At 50.7% G+C, this 16,098-nt stretch overlaps 33 non-coding genes across 33 annotated transcripts; all 33 read right to left on the bottom strand.

Moving 5' to 3' along the window:
• Nucleotides 1–148: 148 nt before the first annotated feature.
• Trnas-cga (transfer RNA serine (anticodon CGA)) lies at nt 149–230 on the bottom strand. The gene has a single exon. It is a non-coding gene; the product is annotated as a tRNA-Ser (tRNA).
• Nucleotides 231–368: 138 nt separating this feature from the next.
• On the bottom strand, nt 369–441 carry Trnak-uuu (transfer RNA lysine (anticodon UUU)). The gene has a single exon. It is a non-coding gene; the product is annotated as a tRNA-Lys (tRNA).
• A 344-nt stretch (nt 442–785) lies between these two features.
• On the bottom strand, nt 786–867 carry Trnas-aga (transfer RNA serine (anticodon AGA)). The gene has a single exon. It is a non-coding gene; the product is annotated as a tRNA-Ser (tRNA).
• Nucleotides 868–1,603: 736 nt separating this feature from the next.
• Trnas-cga (transfer RNA serine (anticodon CGA)) lies at nt 1,604–1,685 on the bottom strand. The gene has a single exon. It is a non-coding gene; the product is annotated as a tRNA-Ser (tRNA).
• A 138-nt stretch (nt 1,686–1,823) lies between these two features.
• Trnak-uuu (transfer RNA lysine (anticodon UUU)) lies at nt 1,824–1,896 on the bottom strand. Its single transcript has one exon. It is a non-coding gene; the product is annotated as a tRNA-Lys (tRNA).
• Nucleotides 1,897–2,240: 344 nt separating this feature from the next.
• On the bottom strand, nt 2,241–2,322 carry Trnas-aga (transfer RNA serine (anticodon AGA)). Its single transcript has one exon. It is a non-coding gene; the product is annotated as a tRNA-Ser (tRNA).
• A 736-nt stretch (nt 2,323–3,058) lies between these two features.
• Nucleotides 3,059–3,140, bottom strand: Trnas-cga (transfer RNA serine (anticodon CGA)). Its single transcript has one exon. It is a non-coding gene; the product is annotated as a tRNA-Ser (tRNA).
• Nucleotides 3,141–3,278: 138 nt separating this feature from the next.
• Nucleotides 3,279–3,351, bottom strand: Trnak-uuu (transfer RNA lysine (anticodon UUU)). Its single transcript has one exon. It is a non-coding gene; the product is annotated as a tRNA-Lys (tRNA).
• Nucleotides 3,352–3,695: 344 nt separating this feature from the next.
• Nucleotides 3,696–3,777, bottom strand: Trnas-aga (transfer RNA serine (anticodon AGA)). The gene has a single exon. It is a non-coding gene; the product is annotated as a tRNA-Ser (tRNA).
• Nucleotides 3,778–4,513: 736 nt separating this feature from the next.
• On the bottom strand, nt 4,514–4,595 carry Trnas-cga (transfer RNA serine (anticodon CGA)). The gene has a single exon. It is a non-coding gene; the product is annotated as a tRNA-Ser (tRNA).
• A 138-nt stretch (nt 4,596–4,733) lies between these two features.
• Nucleotides 4,734–4,806, bottom strand: Trnak-uuu (transfer RNA lysine (anticodon UUU)). The gene has a single exon. It is a non-coding gene; the product is annotated as a tRNA-Lys (tRNA).
• A 344-nt stretch (nt 4,807–5,150) lies between these two features.
• Trnas-aga (transfer RNA serine (anticodon AGA)) lies at nt 5,151–5,232 on the bottom strand. Its single transcript has one exon. It is a non-coding gene; the product is annotated as a tRNA-Ser (tRNA).
• A 736-nt stretch (nt 5,233–5,968) lies between these two features.
• Trnas-cga (transfer RNA serine (anticodon CGA)) lies at nt 5,969–6,050 on the bottom strand. Its single transcript has one exon. It is a non-coding gene; the product is annotated as a tRNA-Ser (tRNA).
• A 138-nt stretch (nt 6,051–6,188) lies between these two features.
• On the bottom strand, nt 6,189–6,261 carry Trnak-uuu (transfer RNA lysine (anticodon UUU)). The gene has a single exon. It is a non-coding gene; the product is annotated as a tRNA-Lys (tRNA).
• Nucleotides 6,262–6,605: 344 nt separating this feature from the next.
• On the bottom strand, nt 6,606–6,687 carry Trnas-aga (transfer RNA serine (anticodon AGA)). Its single transcript has one exon. It is a non-coding gene; the product is annotated as a tRNA-Ser (tRNA).
• Nucleotides 6,688–7,423: 736 nt separating this feature from the next.
• Nucleotides 7,424–7,505, bottom strand: Trnas-cga (transfer RNA serine (anticodon CGA)). Its single transcript has one exon. It is a non-coding gene; the product is annotated as a tRNA-Ser (tRNA).
• Nucleotides 7,506–7,643: 138 nt separating this feature from the next.
• Trnak-uuu (transfer RNA lysine (anticodon UUU)) lies at nt 7,644–7,716 on the bottom strand. The gene has a single exon. It is a non-coding gene; the product is annotated as a tRNA-Lys (tRNA).
• Nucleotides 7,717–8,060: 344 nt separating this feature from the next.
• Nucleotides 8,061–8,142, bottom strand: Trnas-aga (transfer RNA serine (anticodon AGA)). Its single transcript has one exon. It is a non-coding gene; the product is annotated as a tRNA-Ser (tRNA).
• Nucleotides 8,143–8,878: 736 nt separating this feature from the next.
• Trnas-cga (transfer RNA serine (anticodon CGA)) lies at nt 8,879–8,960 on the bottom strand. Its single transcript has one exon. It is a non-coding gene; the product is annotated as a tRNA-Ser (tRNA).
• Nucleotides 8,961–9,098: 138 nt separating this feature from the next.
• Nucleotides 9,099–9,171, bottom strand: Trnak-uuu (transfer RNA lysine (anticodon UUU)). Its single transcript has one exon. It is a non-coding gene; the product is annotated as a tRNA-Lys (tRNA).
• Nucleotides 9,172–9,515: 344 nt separating this feature from the next.
• Nucleotides 9,516–9,597, bottom strand: Trnas-aga (transfer RNA serine (anticodon AGA)). Its single transcript has one exon. It is a non-coding gene; the product is annotated as a tRNA-Ser (tRNA).
• A 734-nt stretch (nt 9,598–10,331) lies between these two features.
• Trnas-cga (transfer RNA serine (anticodon CGA)) lies at nt 10,332–10,413 on the bottom strand. The gene has a single exon. It is a non-coding gene; the product is annotated as a tRNA-Ser (tRNA).
• Nucleotides 10,414–10,551: 138 nt separating this feature from the next.
• Nucleotides 10,552–10,624, bottom strand: Trnak-uuu (transfer RNA lysine (anticodon UUU)). Its single transcript has one exon. It is a non-coding gene; the product is annotated as a tRNA-Lys (tRNA).
• Nucleotides 10,625–10,968: 344 nt separating this feature from the next.
• Nucleotides 10,969–11,050, bottom strand: Trnas-aga (transfer RNA serine (anticodon AGA)). The gene has a single exon. It is a non-coding gene; the product is annotated as a tRNA-Ser (tRNA).
• Nucleotides 11,051–11,786: 736 nt separating this feature from the next.
• Trnas-cga (transfer RNA serine (anticodon CGA)) lies at nt 11,787–11,868 on the bottom strand. The gene has a single exon. It is a non-coding gene; the product is annotated as a tRNA-Ser (tRNA).
• A 138-nt stretch (nt 11,869–12,006) lies between these two features.
• Nucleotides 12,007–12,079, bottom strand: Trnak-uuu (transfer RNA lysine (anticodon UUU)). Its single transcript has one exon. It is a non-coding gene; the product is annotated as a tRNA-Lys (tRNA).
• Nucleotides 12,080–12,423: 344 nt separating this feature from the next.
• Nucleotides 12,424–12,505, bottom strand: Trnas-aga (transfer RNA serine (anticodon AGA)). The gene has a single exon. It is a non-coding gene; the product is annotated as a tRNA-Ser (tRNA).
• A 736-nt stretch (nt 12,506–13,241) lies between these two features.
• Nucleotides 13,242–13,323, bottom strand: Trnas-cga (transfer RNA serine (anticodon CGA)). Its single transcript has one exon. It is a non-coding gene; the product is annotated as a tRNA-Ser (tRNA).
• A 138-nt stretch (nt 13,324–13,461) lies between these two features.
• Nucleotides 13,462–13,534, bottom strand: Trnak-uuu (transfer RNA lysine (anticodon UUU)). The gene has a single exon. It is a non-coding gene; the product is annotated as a tRNA-Lys (tRNA).
• A 345-nt stretch (nt 13,535–13,879) lies between these two features.
• Trnas-aga (transfer RNA serine (anticodon AGA)) lies at nt 13,880–13,961 on the bottom strand. The gene has a single exon. It is a non-coding gene; the product is annotated as a tRNA-Ser (tRNA).
• Nucleotides 13,962–14,697: 736 nt separating this feature from the next.
• On the bottom strand, nt 14,698–14,779 carry Trnas-cga (transfer RNA serine (anticodon CGA)). The gene has a single exon. It is a non-coding gene; the product is annotated as a tRNA-Ser (tRNA).
• A 138-nt stretch (nt 14,780–14,917) lies between these two features.
• Nucleotides 14,918–14,990, bottom strand: Trnak-uuu (transfer RNA lysine (anticodon UUU)). The gene has a single exon. It is a non-coding gene; the product is annotated as a tRNA-Lys (tRNA).
• A 345-nt stretch (nt 14,991–15,335) lies between these two features.
• Nucleotides 15,336–15,417, bottom strand: Trnas-aga (transfer RNA serine (anticodon AGA)). Its single transcript has one exon. It is a non-coding gene; the product is annotated as a tRNA-Ser (tRNA).
• Nucleotides 15,418–16,098: the final 681 nt, after the last annotated feature.

Here is a 16,098-nt window from a genome sequence, read left to right as displayed (position 1 = left end):
GCCGCAACAGACAGCGGCCGTCGCGAAACAGTATTCTGAAACATAAATTTCCGTCTTGTTGAGAATGGTGTCACTGGTTTGGATCCGCTTTCACCCACGCATGTCACATGTGTGCGAAAATTTCTGCTCGTTTTTACGCAAAATCACACGCAGCCGGTAGGATTCGAACCTACGCTCCCAGAGGGAATCTGATTTCGAGTCAGACGCCTTAACCACTCGGCCACGACTGCCAGTAGCGGAAGATCCTCCCGACACATGCAACTGCTACTGTTTAAAGCACTGCAGTGCCAGGAAACGGCGTAGCAGCATTCTTTTCCGTAGTGCTTACACCGCTACGAGACGTGCGGCTACCAAGGTATTAAAATTTCCGCCCGAACAGGGACTTGAACCCTGGACCCTTAGGTTAAAAGCCTAATGCTCTACCGACTGAGCTATCCGGGCTCACGTTACCTGAACACCCCTCCCTTTAGGCATACTGACACATTGCCTCATGTCCTTTACTGTTGGGTAGTCGTTGCGTGGAGCTGTTACTATTAAAACGTCGTCTGACTGCTGTCTATAAACTCATTACGCTAGGGTCGTAACAGACTATCGAAGAAAGCTGACACACGATGTAAAGTGAAATTGCAGCAGTTTGTACGTCTCAGCAGAGGAGCTACGTGTTTTGTCGACACTCACTGGACAATTGTAAAATTCACAAGCGTCTCGAATGCAGTGTTTCCCACGTATTCGCTCATTTCACGGTTCCGTTGGAGATGTTCTTCACCTCTTGACACAACAAAGGACGCAGTCGGTAGGACTCGAACCTACGCTCCCAGAGGGAATCTGATTTCTAGTCAGACGCCTTAACCACTCGGCCACGACTGCCGGTCGCAGAAGCGTCTCTCGGCAAGTGCAACTTTTCAAGCAATCTGACGTAAGAACACGACATGGCCTCACTCGTTTCTGTAGTGCTTCCGTTGCCAGCACATTAGCCGTTACGACAGTGTATCAATTTTGGCCTGGACGGGGGTTTGAACCCGGGACCCTTTGGTTGAAAGTCTAGCGCTCTACCGGCTGAGCTACCCGGTCCCTCGGCCGAGCATTGTGGTACATGCTGCATGGTGTTTGAGTGATTCGCGTGTCGTAATTACTGGCTTATGGCTCCAATGGCGACTTCACCGACTTCCCACTGACGCACCGCTGACGCTACTTTTCTGTCGTCTTAAACGATGGACATACTTGCAAGCAGCTGCGAGATCTTAAGAAAGGAAAACGCTGCACCACTGCTTTTGCCACACTCGAATGAATTGAATTGCGATTCTTAACAAGAAATGAATGCTCGCTCTGTCCAACACTTTGAAGCACATCTGCGTACTCACGAACACGGCGACGGCGCGACAAAATGACGGGGGCGCGTTCGTGGGCCTGCGACTGATTTCTGCAGTACTAGCGTCCGTGCGAGGTAAACCGAGAGCCGCAACAGACAGCGGCCGTCGCGAAACAGTATTCTGAAACATAAATTTCCGTCTTGTTGAGAATGGTGTCACTGGTTTGGATCCGCTTTCACCCACGCATGTCACATGTGTGCGAAAATTTCTGCTCGTTTTTACGCAAAATCACACGCAGCCGGTAGGATTCGAACCTACGCTCCCAGAGGGAATCTGATTTCGAGTCAGACGCCTTAACCACTCGGCCACGACTGCCAGTAGCGGAAGATCCTCCCGACACATGCAACTGCTACTGTTTAAAGCACTGCAGTGCCAGGAAACGGCGTAGCAGCATTCTTTTCCGTAGTGCTTACACCGCTACGAGACGTGCGGCTACCAAGGTATTAAAATTTCCGCCCGAACAGGGACTTGAACCCTGGACCCTTAGGTTAAAAGCCTAATGCTCTACCGACTGAGCTATCCGGGCTCACGTTACCTGAACACCCCTCCCTTTAGGCATACTGACACATTGCCTCATGTCCTTTACTGTTGGGTAGTCGTTGCGTGGAGCTGTTACTATTAAAACGTCGTCTGACTGCTGTCTATAAACTCATTACGCTAGGGTCGTAACAGACTATCGAAGAAAGCTGACACACGATGTAAAGTGAAATTGCAGCAGTTTGTACGTCTCAGCAGAGGAGCTACGTGTTTTGTCGACACTCACTGGACAATTGTAAAATTCACAAGCGTCTCGAATGCAGTGTTTCCCACGTATTCGCTCATTTCACGGTTCCGTTGGAGATGTTCTTCACCTCTTGACACAACAAAGGACGCAGTCGGTAGGACTCGAACCTACGCTCCCAGAGGGAATCTGATTTCTAGTCAGACGCCTTAACCACTCGGCCACGACTGCCGGTCGCAGAAGCGTCTCTCGGCAAGTGCAACTTTTCAAGCAATCTGACGTAAGAACACGACATGGCCTCACTCGTTTCTGTAGTGCTTCCGTTGCCAGCACATTAGCCGTTACGACAGTGTATCAATTTTGGCCTGGACGGGGGTTTGAACCCGGGACCCTTTGGTTGAAAGTCTAGCGCTCTACCGGCTGAGCTACCCGGTCCCTCGGCCGAGCATTGTGGTACATGCTGCATGGTGTTTGAGTGATTCGCGTGTCGTAATTACTGGCTTATGGCTCCAATGGCGACTTCACCGACTTCCCACTGACGCACCGCTGACGCTACTTTTCTGTCGTCTTAAACGATGGACATACTTGCAAGCAGCTGCGAGATCTTAAGAAAGGAAAACGCTGCACCACTGCTTTTGCCACACTCGAATGAATTGAATTGCGATTCTTAACAAGAAATGAATGCTCGCTCTGTCCAACACTTTGAAGCACATCTGCGTACTCACGAACACGGCGACGGCGCGACAAAATGACGGGGGCGCGTTCGTGGGCCTGCGACTGATTTCTGCAGTACTAGCGTCCGTGCGAGGTAAACCGAGAGCCGCAACAGACAGCGGCCGTCGCGAAACAGTATTCTGAAACATAAATTTCCGTCTTGTTGAGAATGGTGTCACTGGTTTGGATCCGCTTTCACCCACGCATGTCACATGTGTGCGAAAATTTCTGCTCGTTTTTACGCAAAATCACACGCAGCCGGTAGGATTCGAACCTACGCTCCCAGAGGGAATCTGATTTCGAGTCAGACGCCTTAACCACTCGGCCACGACTGCCAGTAGCGGAAGATCCTCCCGACACATGCAACTGCTACTGTTTAAAGCACTGCAGTGCCAGGAAACGGCGTAGCAGCATTCTTTTCCGTAGTGCTTACACCGCTACGAGACGTGCGGCTACCAAGGTATTAAAATTTCCGCCCGAACAGGGACTTGAACCCTGGACCCTTAGGTTAAAAGCCTAATGCTCTACCGACTGAGCTATCCGGGCTCACGTTACCTGAACACCCCTCCCTTTAGGCATACTGACACATTGCCTCATGTCCTTTACTGTTGGGTAGTCGTTGCGTGGAGCTGTTACTATTAAAACGTCGTCTGACTGCTGTCTATAAACTCATTACGCTAGGGTCGTAACAGACTATCGAAGAAAGCTGACACACGATGTAAAGTGAAATTGCAGCAGTTTGTACGTCTCAGCAGAGGAGCTACGTGTTTTGTCGACACTCACTGGACAATTGTAAAATTCACAAGCGTCTCGAATGCAGTGTTTCCCACGTATTCGCTCATTTCACGGTTCCGTTGGAGATGTTCTTCACCTCTTGACACAACAAAGGACGCAGTCGGTAGGACTCGAACCTACGCTCCCAGAGGGAATCTGATTTCTAGTCAGACGCCTTAACCACTCGGCCACGACTGCCGGTCGCAGAAGCGTCTCTCGGCAAGTGCAACTTTTCAAGCAATCTGACGTAAGAACACGACATGGCCTCACTCGTTTCTGTAGTGCTTCCGTTGCCAGCACATTAGCCGTTACGACAGTGTATCAATTTTGGCCTGGACGGGGGTTTGAACCCGGGACCCTTTGGTTGAAAGTCTAGCGCTCTACCGGCTGAGCTACCCGGTCCCTCGGCCGAGCATTGTGGTACATGCTGCATGGTGTTTGAGTGATTCGCGTGTCGTAATTACTGGCTTATGGCTCCAATGGCGACTTCACCGACTTCCCACTGACGCACCGCTGACGCTACTTTTCTGTCGTCTTAAACGATGGACATACTTGCAAGCAGCTGCGAGATCTTAAGAAAGGAAAACGCTGCACCACTGCTTTTGCCACACTCGAATGAATTGAATTGCGATTCTTAACAAGAAATGAATGCTCGCTCTGTCCAACACTTTGAAGCACATCTGCGTACTCACGAACACGGCGACGGCGCGACAAAATGACGGGGGCGCGTTCGTGGGCCTGCGACTGATTTCTGCAGTACTAGCGTCCGTGCGAGGTAAACCGAGAGCCGCAACAGACAGCGGCCGTCGCGAAACAGTATTCTGAAACATAAATTTCCGTCTTGTTGAGAATGGTGTCACTGGTTTGGATCCGCTTTCACCCACGCATGTCACATGTGTGCGAAAATTTCTGCTCGTTTTTACGCAAAATCACACGCAGCCGGTAGGATTCGAACCTACGCTCCCAGAGGGAATCTGATTTCGAGTCAGACGCCTTAACCACTCGGCCACGACTGCCAGTAGCGGAAGATCCTCCCGACACATGCAACTGCTACTGTTTAAAGCACTGCAGTGCCAGGAAACGGCGTAGCAGCATTCTTTTCCGTAGTGCTTACACCGCTACGAGACGTGCGGCTACCAAGGTATTAAAATTTCCGCCCGAACAGGGACTTGAACCCTGGACCCTTAGGTTAAAAGCCTAATGCTCTACCGACTGAGCTATCCGGGCTCACGTTACCTGAACACCCCTCCCTTTAGGCATACTGACACATTGCCTCATGTCCTTTACTGTTGGGTAGTCGTTGCGTGGAGCTGTTACTATTAAAACGTCGTCTGACTGCTGTCTATAAACTCATTACGCTAGGGTCGTAACAGACTATCGAAGAAAGCTGACACACGATGTAAAGTGAAATTGCAGCAGTTTGTACGTCTCAGCAGAGGAGCTACGTGTTTTGTCGACACTCACTGGACAATTGTAAAATTCACAAGCGTCTCGAATGCAGTGTTTCCCACGTATTCGCTCATTTCACGGTTCCGTTGGAGATGTTCTTCACCTCTTGACACAACAAAGGACGCAGTCGGTAGGACTCGAACCTACGCTCCCAGAGGGAATCTGATTTCTAGTCAGACGCCTTAACCACTCGGCCACGACTGCCGGTCGCAGAAGCGTCTCTCGGCAAGTGCAACTTTTCAAGCAATCTGACGTAAGAACACGACATGGCCTCACTCGTTTCTGTAGTGCTTCCGTTGCCAGCACATTAGCCGTTACGACAGTGTATCAATTTTGGCCTGGACGGGGGTTTGAACCCGGGACCCTTTGGTTGAAAGTCTAGCGCTCTACCGGCTGAGCTACCCGGTCCCTCGGCCGAGCATTGTGGTACATGCTGCATGGTGTTTGAGTGATTCGCGTGTCGTAATTACTGGCTTATGGCTCCAATGGCGACTTCACCGACTTCCCACTGACGCACCGCTGACGCTACTTTTCTGTCGTCTTAAACGATGGACATACTTGCAAGCAGCTGCGAGATCTTAAGAAAGGAAAACGCTGCACCACTGCTTTTGCCACACTCGAATGAATTGAATTGCGATTCTTAACAAGAAATGAATGCTCGCTCTGTCCAACACTTTGAAGCACATCTGCGTACTCACGAACACGGCGACGGCGCGACAAAATGACGGGGGCGCGTTCGTGGGCCTGCGACTGATTTCTGCAGTACTAGCGTCCGTGCGAGGTAAACCGAGAGCCGCAACAGACAGCGGCCGTCGCGAAACAGTATTCTGAAACATAAATTTCCGTCTTGTTGAGAATGGTGTCACTGGTTTGGATCCGCTTTCACCCACGCATGTCACATGTGTGCGAAAATTTCTGCTCGTTTTTACGCAAAATCACACGCAGCCGGTAGGATTCGAACCTACGCTCCCAGAGGGAATCTGATTTCGAGTCAGACGCCTTAACCACTCGGCCACGACTGCCAGTAGCGGAAGATCCTCCCGACACATGCAACTGCTACTGTTTAAAGCACTGCAGTGCCAGGAAACGGCGTAGCAGCATTCTTTTCCGTAGTGCTTACACCGCTACGAGACGTGCGGCTACCAAGGTATTAAAATTTCCGCCCGAACAGGGACTTGAACCCTGGACCCTTAGGTTAAAAGCCTAATGCTCTACCGACTGAGCTATCCGGGCTCACGTTACCTGAACACCCCTCCCTTTAGGCATACTGACACATTGCCTCATGTCCTTTACTGTTGGGTAGTCGTTGCGTGGAGCTGTTACTATTAAAACGTCGTCTGACTGCTGTCTATAAACTCATTACGCTAGGGTCGTAACAGACTATCGAAGAAAGCTGACACACGATGTAAAGTGAAATTGCAGCAGTTTGTACGTCTCAGCAGAGGAGCTACGTGTTTTGTCGACACTCACTGGACAATTGTAAAATTCACAAGCGTCTCGAATGCAGTGTTTCCCACGTATTCGCTCATTTCACGGTTCCGTTGGAGATGTTCTTCACCTCTTGACACAACAAAGGACGCAGTCGGTAGGACTCGAACCTACGCTCCCAGAGGGAATCTGATTTCTAGTCAGACGCCTTAACCACTCGGCCACGACTGCCGGTCGCAGAAGCGTCTCTCGGCAAGTGCAACTTTTCAAGCAATCTGACGTAAGAACACGACATGGCCTCACTCGTTTCTGTAGTGCTTCCGTTGCCAGCACATTAGCCGTTACGACAGTGTATCAATTTTGGCCTGGACGGGGGTTTGAACCCGGGACCCTTTGGTTGAAAGTCTAGCGCTCTACCGGCTGAGCTACCCGGTCCCTCGGCCGAGCATTGTGGTACATGCTGCATGGTGTTTGAGTGATTCGCGTGTCGTAATTACTGGCTTATGGCTCCAATGGCGACTTCACCGACTTCCCACTGACGCACCGCTGACGCTACTTTTCTGTCGTCTTAAACGATGGACATACTTGCAAGCAGCTGCGAGATCTTAAGAAAGGAAAACGCTGCACCACTGCTTTTGCCACACTCGAATGAATTGAATTGCGATTCTTAACAAGAAATGAATGCTCGCTCTGTCCAACACTTTGAAGCACATCTGCGTACTCACGAACACGGCGACGGCGCGACAAAATGACGGGGGCGCGTTCGTGGGCCTGCGACTGATTTCTGCAGTACTAGCGTCCGTGCGAGGTAAACCGAGAGCCGCAACAGACAGCGGCCGTCGCGAAACAGTATTCTGAAACATAAATTTCCGTCTTGTTGAGAATGGTGTCACTGGTTTGGATCCGCTTTCACCCACGCATGTCACATGTGTGCGAAAATTTCTGCTCGTTTTTACGCAAAATCACACGCAGCCGGTAGGATTCGAACCTACGCTCCCAGAGGGAATCTGATTTCGAGTCAGACGCCTTAACCACTCGGCCACGACTGCCAGTAGCGGAAGATCCTCCCGACACATGCAACTGCTACTGTTTAAAGCACTGCAGTGCCAGGAAACGGCGTAGCAGCATTCTTTTCCGTAGTGCTTACACCGCTACGAGACGTGCGGCTACCAAGGTATTAAAATTTCCGCCCGAACAGGGACTTGAACCCTGGACCCTTAGGTTAAAAGCCTAATGCTCTACCGACTGAGCTATCCGGGCTCACGTTACCTGAACACCCCTCCCTTTAGGCATACTGACACATTGCCTCATGTCCTTTACTGTTGGGTAGTCGTTGCGTGGAGCTGTTACTATTAAAACGTCGTCTGACTGCTGTCTATAAACTCATTACGCTAGGGTCGTAACAGACTATCGAAGAAAGCTGACACACGATGTAAAGTGAAATTGCAGCAGTTTGTACGTCTCAGCAGAGGAGCTACGTGTTTTGTCGACACTCACTGGACAATTGTAAAATTCACAAGCGTCTCGAATGCAGTGTTTCCCACGTATTCGCTCATTTCACGGTTCCGTTGGAGATGTTCTTCACCTCTTGACACAACAAAGGACGCAGTCGGTAGGACTCGAACCTACGCTCCCAGAGGGAATCTGATTTCTAGTCAGACGCCTTAACCACTCGGCCACGACTGCCGGTCGCAGAAGCGTCTCTCGGCAAGTGCAACTTTTCAAGCAATCTGACGTAAGAACACGACATGGCCTCACTCGTTTCTGTAGTGCTTCCGTTGCCAGCACATTAGCCGTTACGACAGTGTATCAATTTTGGCCTGGACGGGGGTTTGAACCCGGGACCCTTTGGTTGAAAGTCTAGCGCTCTACCGGCTGAGCTACCCGGTCCCTCGGCCGAGCATTGTGGTACATGCTGCATGGTGTTTGAGTGATTCGCGTGTCGTAATTACTGGCTTATGGCTCCAATGGCGACTTCACCGACTTCCCACTGACGCACCGCTGACGCTACTTTTCTGTCGTCTTAAACGATGGACATACTTGCAAGCAGCTGCGAGATCTTAAGAAAGGAAAACGCTGCACCACTGCTTTTGCCACACTCGAATGAATTGAATTGCGATTCTTAACAAGAAATGAATGCTCGCTCTGTCCAACACTTTGAAGCACATCTGCGTACTCACGAACACGGCGACGGCGCGACAAAATGACGGGGGCGCGTTCGTGGGCCTGCGACTGATTTCTGCAGTACTAGCGTCCGTGCGAGGTAAACCGAGAGCCGCAACAGACAGCGGCCGTCGCGAAACAGTATTCTGAAACATAAATTTCCGTCTTGTTGAGAATGGTGTCACTGGTTTGGATCCGCTTTCACCCACGCATGTCACATGTGTGCGAAAATTTCTGCTCGTTTTTACGCAAAATCACACGCAGCCGGTAGGATTCGAACCTACGCTCCCAGAGGGAATCTGATTTCGAGTCAGACGCCTTAACCACTCGGCCACGACTGCCAGTAGCGGAAGATCCTCCCGACACATGCAACTGCTACTGTTTAAAGCACTGCAGTGCCAGGAAACGGCGTAGCAGCATTCTTTTCCGTAGTGCTTACACCGCTACGAGACGTGCGGCTACCAAGGTATTAAAATTTCCGCCCGAACAGGGACTTGAACCCTGGACCCTTAGGTTAAAAGCCTAATGCTCTACCGACTGAGCTATCCGGGCTCACGTTACCTGAACACCCCTCCCTTTAGGCATACTGACACATTGCCTCATGTCCTTTACTGTTGGGTAGTCGTTGCGTGGAGCTGTTACTATTAAAACGTCGTCTGACTGCTGTCTATAAACTCATTACGCTAGGGTCGTAACAGACTATCGAAGAAAGCTGACACACGATGTAAAGTGAAATTGCAGCAGTTTGTACGTCTCAGCAGAGGAGCTACGTGTTTTGTCGACACTCACTGGACAATTGTAAAATTCACAAGCGTCTCGAATGCAGTGTTTCCCACGTATTCGCTCATTTCACGGTTCCGTTGGAGATGTTCTTCACCTCTTGACACAACAAAGGACGCAGTCGGTAGGACTCGAACCTACGCTCCCAGAGGGAATCTGATTTCTAGTCAGACGCCTTAACCACTCGGCCACGACTGCCGGTCGCAGAAGCGTCTCTCGGCAAGTGCAACTTTTCAAGCAATCTGACGTAAGAACACGACATGGCCTCACTCGTTTCTGTAGTGCTTCCGTTGCCAGCACATTAGCCGTTACGACAGTGTATCAATTTTGGCCTGGACGGGGGTTTGAACCCGGGACCCTTTGGTTGAAAGTCTAGCGCTCTACCGGCTGAGCTACCCGGTCCCTCGGCCGAGCATTGTGGTACATGCTGCATGGTGTTTGAGTGATTCGCGTGTCGTAATTACTGGCTTATGGCTCCAATGGCGACTTCACCGACTTCCCACTGACGCACCGCTGACTACTTTTCTGTCGTCTTAAACGATGGACATACTTGCAAGCAGCTGCGAGATCTTAAGAAAGGAAAACGCTGCACCACTGCTTTTGCCACACTCGAATGAATTGAATTGCGATTCTTAACAAGAAATGAATGCTCGCTCTGTCCAACACTTTGAAGCACATCTGCGTACTCACGAACACGGCGACGGCGCGACAAAATGACGGGGGCGCGTTCGTGGGCCTGCGACTGATTTCTGCAGTACTAGCGTCCGTGCGAGGTAAACCGAGAGCCGCAACAGACAGCGGCCGTCGCGAAACAGTATTCTGAAACATAAATTTCCGTCTTGTTGAGAATGGTGTCACTGGTTTGGATCCGCTTTCACCCACGCATGTCACATGTGTGCGAAAATTTCTGCTCGTTTTTACGCAAAATCACACGCAGCCGGTAGGATTCGAACCTACGCTCCCAGAGGGAATCTGATTTCGAGTCAGACGCCTTAACCACTCGGCCACGACTGCCAGTAGCGGAAGATCCTCCCGACACATGCAACTGCTACTGTTTAAAGCACTGCAGTGCCAGGAAACGGCGTAGCAGCATTCTTTTCCGTAGTGCTTACACCGCTACGAGACGTGCGGCTACCAAGGTATTAAAATTTCCGCCCGAACAGGGACTTGAACCCTGGACCCTTAGGTTAAAAGCCTAATGCTCTACCGACTGAGCTATCCGGGCTCACGTTACCTGAACACCCCTCCCTTTAGGCATACTGACACATTGCCTCATGTCCTTTACTGTTGGGTAGTCGTTGCGTGGAGCTGTTACTATTAAAACGTCGTCTGACTGCTGTCTATAAACTCATTACGCTAGGGTCGTAACAGACTATCGAAGAAAGCTGACACACGATGTAAAGTGAAATTGCAGCAGTTTGTACGTCTCAGCAGAGGAGCTACGTGTTTTGTCGACACTCACTGGACAATTGTAAAATTCACAAGCGTCTCGAATGCAGTGTTTCCCACGTATTCGCTCATTTCACGGTTCCGTTGGAGATGTTCTTCACCTCTTGACACAACAAAGGACGCAGTCGGTAGGACTCGAGCCTACGCTCCCAGAGGGAATCTGATTTCTAGTCAGACGCCTTAACCACTCGGCCACGACTGCCGGTCGCAGAAGCGTCTCTCGGCAAGTGCAACTTTTCAAGCAATCTGACGTAAGAACACGACATGGCCTCACTCGTTTCTGTAGTGCTTCCGTTGCCAGCACATTAGCCGTTACGACAGTGTATCAATTTTGGCCTGGACGGGGGTTTGAACCCGGGACCCTTTGGTTGAAAGTCTAGCGCTCTACCGGCTGAGCTACCCGGTCCCTCGGCCGAGCATTGTGGTACATGCTGCATGGTGTTTGAGTGATTCGCGTGTCGTAATTACTGGCTTATGGCTCCAATGGCGACTTCACCGACTTCCCACTGACGCACCGCTGACGCTACTTTTCTGTCGTCTTAAACGATGGACATACTTGCAAGCAGCTGCGAGATCTTAAGAAAGGAAAACGCTGCACCACTGCTTTTGCCACACTCGAATGAATTGAATTGCGATTCTTAACAAGAAATGAATGCTCGCTCTGTCCAACACTTTGAAGCACATCTGCGTACTCACGAACACGGCGACGGCGCGACAAAATGACGGGGGCGCGTTCGTGGGCCTGCGACTGATTTCTGCAGTACTAGCGTCCGTGCGAGGTAAACCGAGAGCCGCAACAGACAGCGGCCGTCGCGAAACAGTATTCTGAAACATAAATTTCCGTCTTGTTGAGAATGGTGTCACTGGTTTGGATCCGCTTTCACCCACGCATGTCACATGTGTGCGAAAATTTCTGCTCGTTTTTACGCAAAATCACACGCAGCCGGTAGGATTCGAACCTACGCTCCCAGAGGGAATCTGATTTCGAGTCAGACGCCTTAACCACTCGGCCACGACTGCCAGTAGCGGAAGATCCTCCCGACACATGCAACTGCTACTGTTTAAAGCACTGCAGTGCCAGGAAACGGCGTAGCAGCATTCTTTTCCGTAGTGCTTACACCGCTACGAGACGTGCGGCTACCAAGGTATTAAAATTTCCGCCCGAACAGGGACTTGAACCCTGGACCCTTAGGTTAAAAGCCTAATGCTCTACCGACTGAGCTATCCGGGCTCACGTTACCTGAACACCCCTCCCTTTAGGCATACTGACACATTGCCTCATGTCCTTTACTGTTGGGTAGTCGTTGCGTGGAGCTGTTACTATTAAAACGTCGTCTGACTGCTGTCTATAAACTCATTACGCTAGGGTCGTAACAGACTATCGAAGAAAGCTGACACACGATGTAAAGTGAAATTGCAGCAGTTTGTACGTCTCAGCAGAGGAGCTACGTGTTTTGTCGACACTCACTGGACAATTGTAAAATTCACAAGCGTCTCGAATGCAGTGTTTCCCACGTATTCGCTCATTTCACGGTTCCGTTGGAGATGTTCTTCACCTCTTGACACAACAAAGGACGCAGTCGGTAGGACTCGAACCTACGCTCCCAGAGGGAATCTGATTTCTAGTCAGACGCCTTAACCACTCGGCCACGACTGCCGGTCGCAGAAGCGTCTCTCGGCAAGTGCAACTTTTCAAGCAATCTGACGTAAGAACACGACATGGCCTCACTCGTTTCTGTAGTGCTTCCGTTGCCAGCACATTAGCCGTTACGACAGTGTATCAATTTTGGCCTGGACGGGGGTTTGAACCCGGGACCCTTTGGTTGAAAGTCTAGCGCTCTACCGGCTGAGCTACCCGGTCCCTCGGCCGAGCATTGTGGTACATGCTGCATGGTGTTTGAGTGATTCGCGTGTCGTAATTACTGGCTTATGGCTCCAATGGCGACTTCACCGACTTCCCACTGACGCACCGCTGACGCTACTTTTCTGTCGTCTTAAACGATGGACATACTTGCAAGCAGCTGCGAGATCTTAAGAAAGGAAAACGCTGCACCACTGCTTTTGCCACACTCGAATGAATTGAATTGCGATTCTTAACAAGAAATGAATGCTCGCTCTGTCCAACACTTTGAAGCACATCTGCGTACTCACGAACACGGCGACGGCGCGACAAAATGACGGGGGCGCGTTCGTGGGCCTGCGACTGATTTCTGCAGTACTAGCGTCCGTGCGAGGTAAACCGAGAGCCGCAACAGACAGCGGCCGTCGCGAAACAGTATTCTGAAACATAAATTTCCGTCTTGTTGAGAATGGTGTCACTGGTTTGGATCCGCTTTCACCCACGCATGTCACATGTGTGCGAAAATTTCTGCTCGTTTTTACGCAAAATCACACGCAGCCGGTAGGATTCGAACCTACGCTCCCAGAGGGAATCTGATTTCGAGTCAGACGCCTTAACCACTCGGCCACGACTGCCAGTAGCGGAAGATCCTCCCGACACATGCAACTGCTACTGTTTAAAGCACTGCAGTGCCAGGAAACGGCGTAGCAGCATTCTTTTCCGTAGTGCTTACACCGCTACGAGACGTGCGGCTACCAAGGTATTAAAATTTCCGCCCGAACAGGGACTTGAACCCTGGACCCTTAGGTTAAAAGCCTAATGCTCTACCGACTGAGCTATCCGGGCTCACGTTACCTGAACACCCCTCCCTTTAGGCATACTGACACATTGCCTCATGTCCTTTACTGTTGGGTAGTCGTTGCGTGGAGCTGTTACTATTAAAACGTCGTCTGACTGCTGTCTATAAACTCATTACGCTAGGGTCGTAACAGACTATCGAAGAAAGCTGACACACGATGTAAAGTGAAATTGCAGCAGTTTGTACGTCTCAGCAGAGGAGCTACGTGTTTTGTCGACACTCACTGGACAATTGTAAAATTCACAAGCGTCTCGAATGCAGTGTTTCCCACGTATTCGCTCATTTCACGGTTCCGTTGGAGATGTTCTTCACCTCTTGACACAAAAAAAGGACGCAGTCGGTAGGACTCGAACCTACGCTCCCAGAGGGAATCTGATTTCTAGTCAGACGCCTTAACCACTCGGCCACGACTGCCGGTCACAGAAGCGTCTCTCGGCAAGTGCAACTTTTCAAGCAATCTGACGTAAGAACACGACATGGCCTCACTCGTTTCTGTAGTGCTTCCGTTGCCAGCACATTAGCCGTTACGACAGTGTATCAATTTTGGCCTGGACGGGGGTTTGAACCCGGGACCCTTTGGTTGAAAGTCTAGCGCTCTACCGGCTGAGCTACCCGGTCCCTCGGCCGAGCATTGTGGTACATGCTGCATGGTGTTTGAGTGATTCGCGTGTCGTAATTACTGGCTTATGGCTCCAATGGCGACTTCACCGACTTCCCACTGACGCACCGCTGACGCTACTTTTCTGTCGTCTTAAACGATGGACATACTTGCAAGCAGCTGCGAGATCTTAAGAAAGGAAAACGCTGCACCACTGCTTTTGCCACACTCGAATGAATTGAATTGCGATTCTTAACAAGAAATGAATGCTCGCTCTGTCCAACACTTTGAAGCACATCTGCGTACTCACGAACACGGCGACGGCGCGACAAAATGACGGGGGCGCGTTCGTGGGCCTGCGACTGATTTCTGCAGTACTAGCGTCCGTGCGAGGTAAACCGAGAGCCGCAACAGACAGCGGCCGTCGCGAAACAGTATTCTGAAACATAAATTTCCGTCTTGTTGAGAATGGTGTCACTGGTTTGGATCCGCTTTCACCCACGCATGTCACATGTGTGCGAAAATTTCTGCTCGTTTTTACGCAAAATCACACGCAGCCGGTAGGATTCGAACCTACGCTCCCAGAGGGAATCTGATTTCGAGTCAGACGCCTTAACCACTCGGCCACGACTGCCAGTAGCGGAAGATCCTCCCGACACATGCAACTGCTACTGTTTAAAGCACTGCAGTGCCAGGAAACGGCGTAGCAGCATTCTTTTCCGTAGTGCTTACACCGCTACGAGACGTGCGGCTACCAAGGTATTAAAATTTCCGCCCGAACAGGGACTTGAACCCTGGACCCTTAGGTTAAAAGCCTAATGCTCTACCGACTGAGCTATCCGGGCTCACGTTACCTGAACACCCCTCCCTTTAGGCATACTGACACATTGCCTCATGTCCTTTACTGTTGGGTAGTCGTTGCGTGGAGCTGTTACTATTAAAACGTCGTCTGACTGCTGTCTATAAACTCATTACGCTAGGGTCGTAACAGACTATCGAAGAAAGCTGACACACGATGTAAAGTGAAATTGCAGCAGTTTGTACGTCTCAGCAGAGGAGCTACGTGTTTTGTCGACACTCACTGGACAATTGTAAAATTCACAAGCGTCTCGAATGCAGTGTTTCCCACGTATTCGCTCATTTCACGGTTCCGTTGGAGATGTTCTTCACCTCTTGACACAAAAAAAGGACGCAGTCGGTAGGACTCGAACCTACGCTCCCAGAGGGAATCTGATTTCTAGTCAGACGCCTTAACCACTCGGCCACGACTGCCGGTCACAGAAGCGTCTCTCGGCAAGTGCAACTTTTCAAGCAATCTGACGTAAGAACACGACATGGCCTCACTCGTTTCTGTAGTGCTTCCGTTGCCAGCACATTAGCCGTTACGACAGTGTATCAATTTTGGCCTGGACGGGGGTTTGAACCCGGGACCCTTTGGTTGAAAGTCTAGCGCTCTACCGGCTGAGCTACCCGGTCCCTCGGCCGAGCATTGTGGTACATGCTGCATGGTGTTTGAGTGATTCGCGTGTCGTAATTACTGGCTTATGGCTCCAATGGCGACTTCACCGACTTCCCACTGACGCACCGCTGACGCTACTTTTCTGTCGTCTTAAACGATGGACATACTTGCAAGCAGCTGCGAGATCTTAAGAAAGGAAAACGCTGCACCACTGCTTTTGCCACACTCGAATGAATTGAATTGCGATTCTTAACAAGAAATGAATGCTCGCTCTGTCCAACACTTTGAAGCACATCTGCGTACTCACGAACACGGCGACGGCGCGACAAAATGACGGGGGCGCGTTCGTGGGCCTGCGACTGATTTCTGCAGTACTAGCGTCCGTGCGAGGTAAACCGAGAGCCGCAACAGACAGCGGCCGTCGCGAAACAGTATTCTGAAACATAAATTTCCGTCTTGTTGAGAATGGTGTCACTGGTTTGGATCCGCTTTCA

This window comes from Schistocerca nitens, chromosome 4 (genome assembly GCF_023898315.1).
Source record: "Schistocerca nitens isolate TAMUIC-IGC-003100 chromosome 4, iqSchNite1.1, whole genome shotgun sequence".
Taxonomy (NCBI): domain Eukaryota; kingdom Metazoa; phylum Arthropoda; class Insecta; order Orthoptera; family Acrididae; genus Schistocerca; species Schistocerca nitens.
This window is presented reverse-complemented; position numbering and strand designations above follow the sequence as displayed.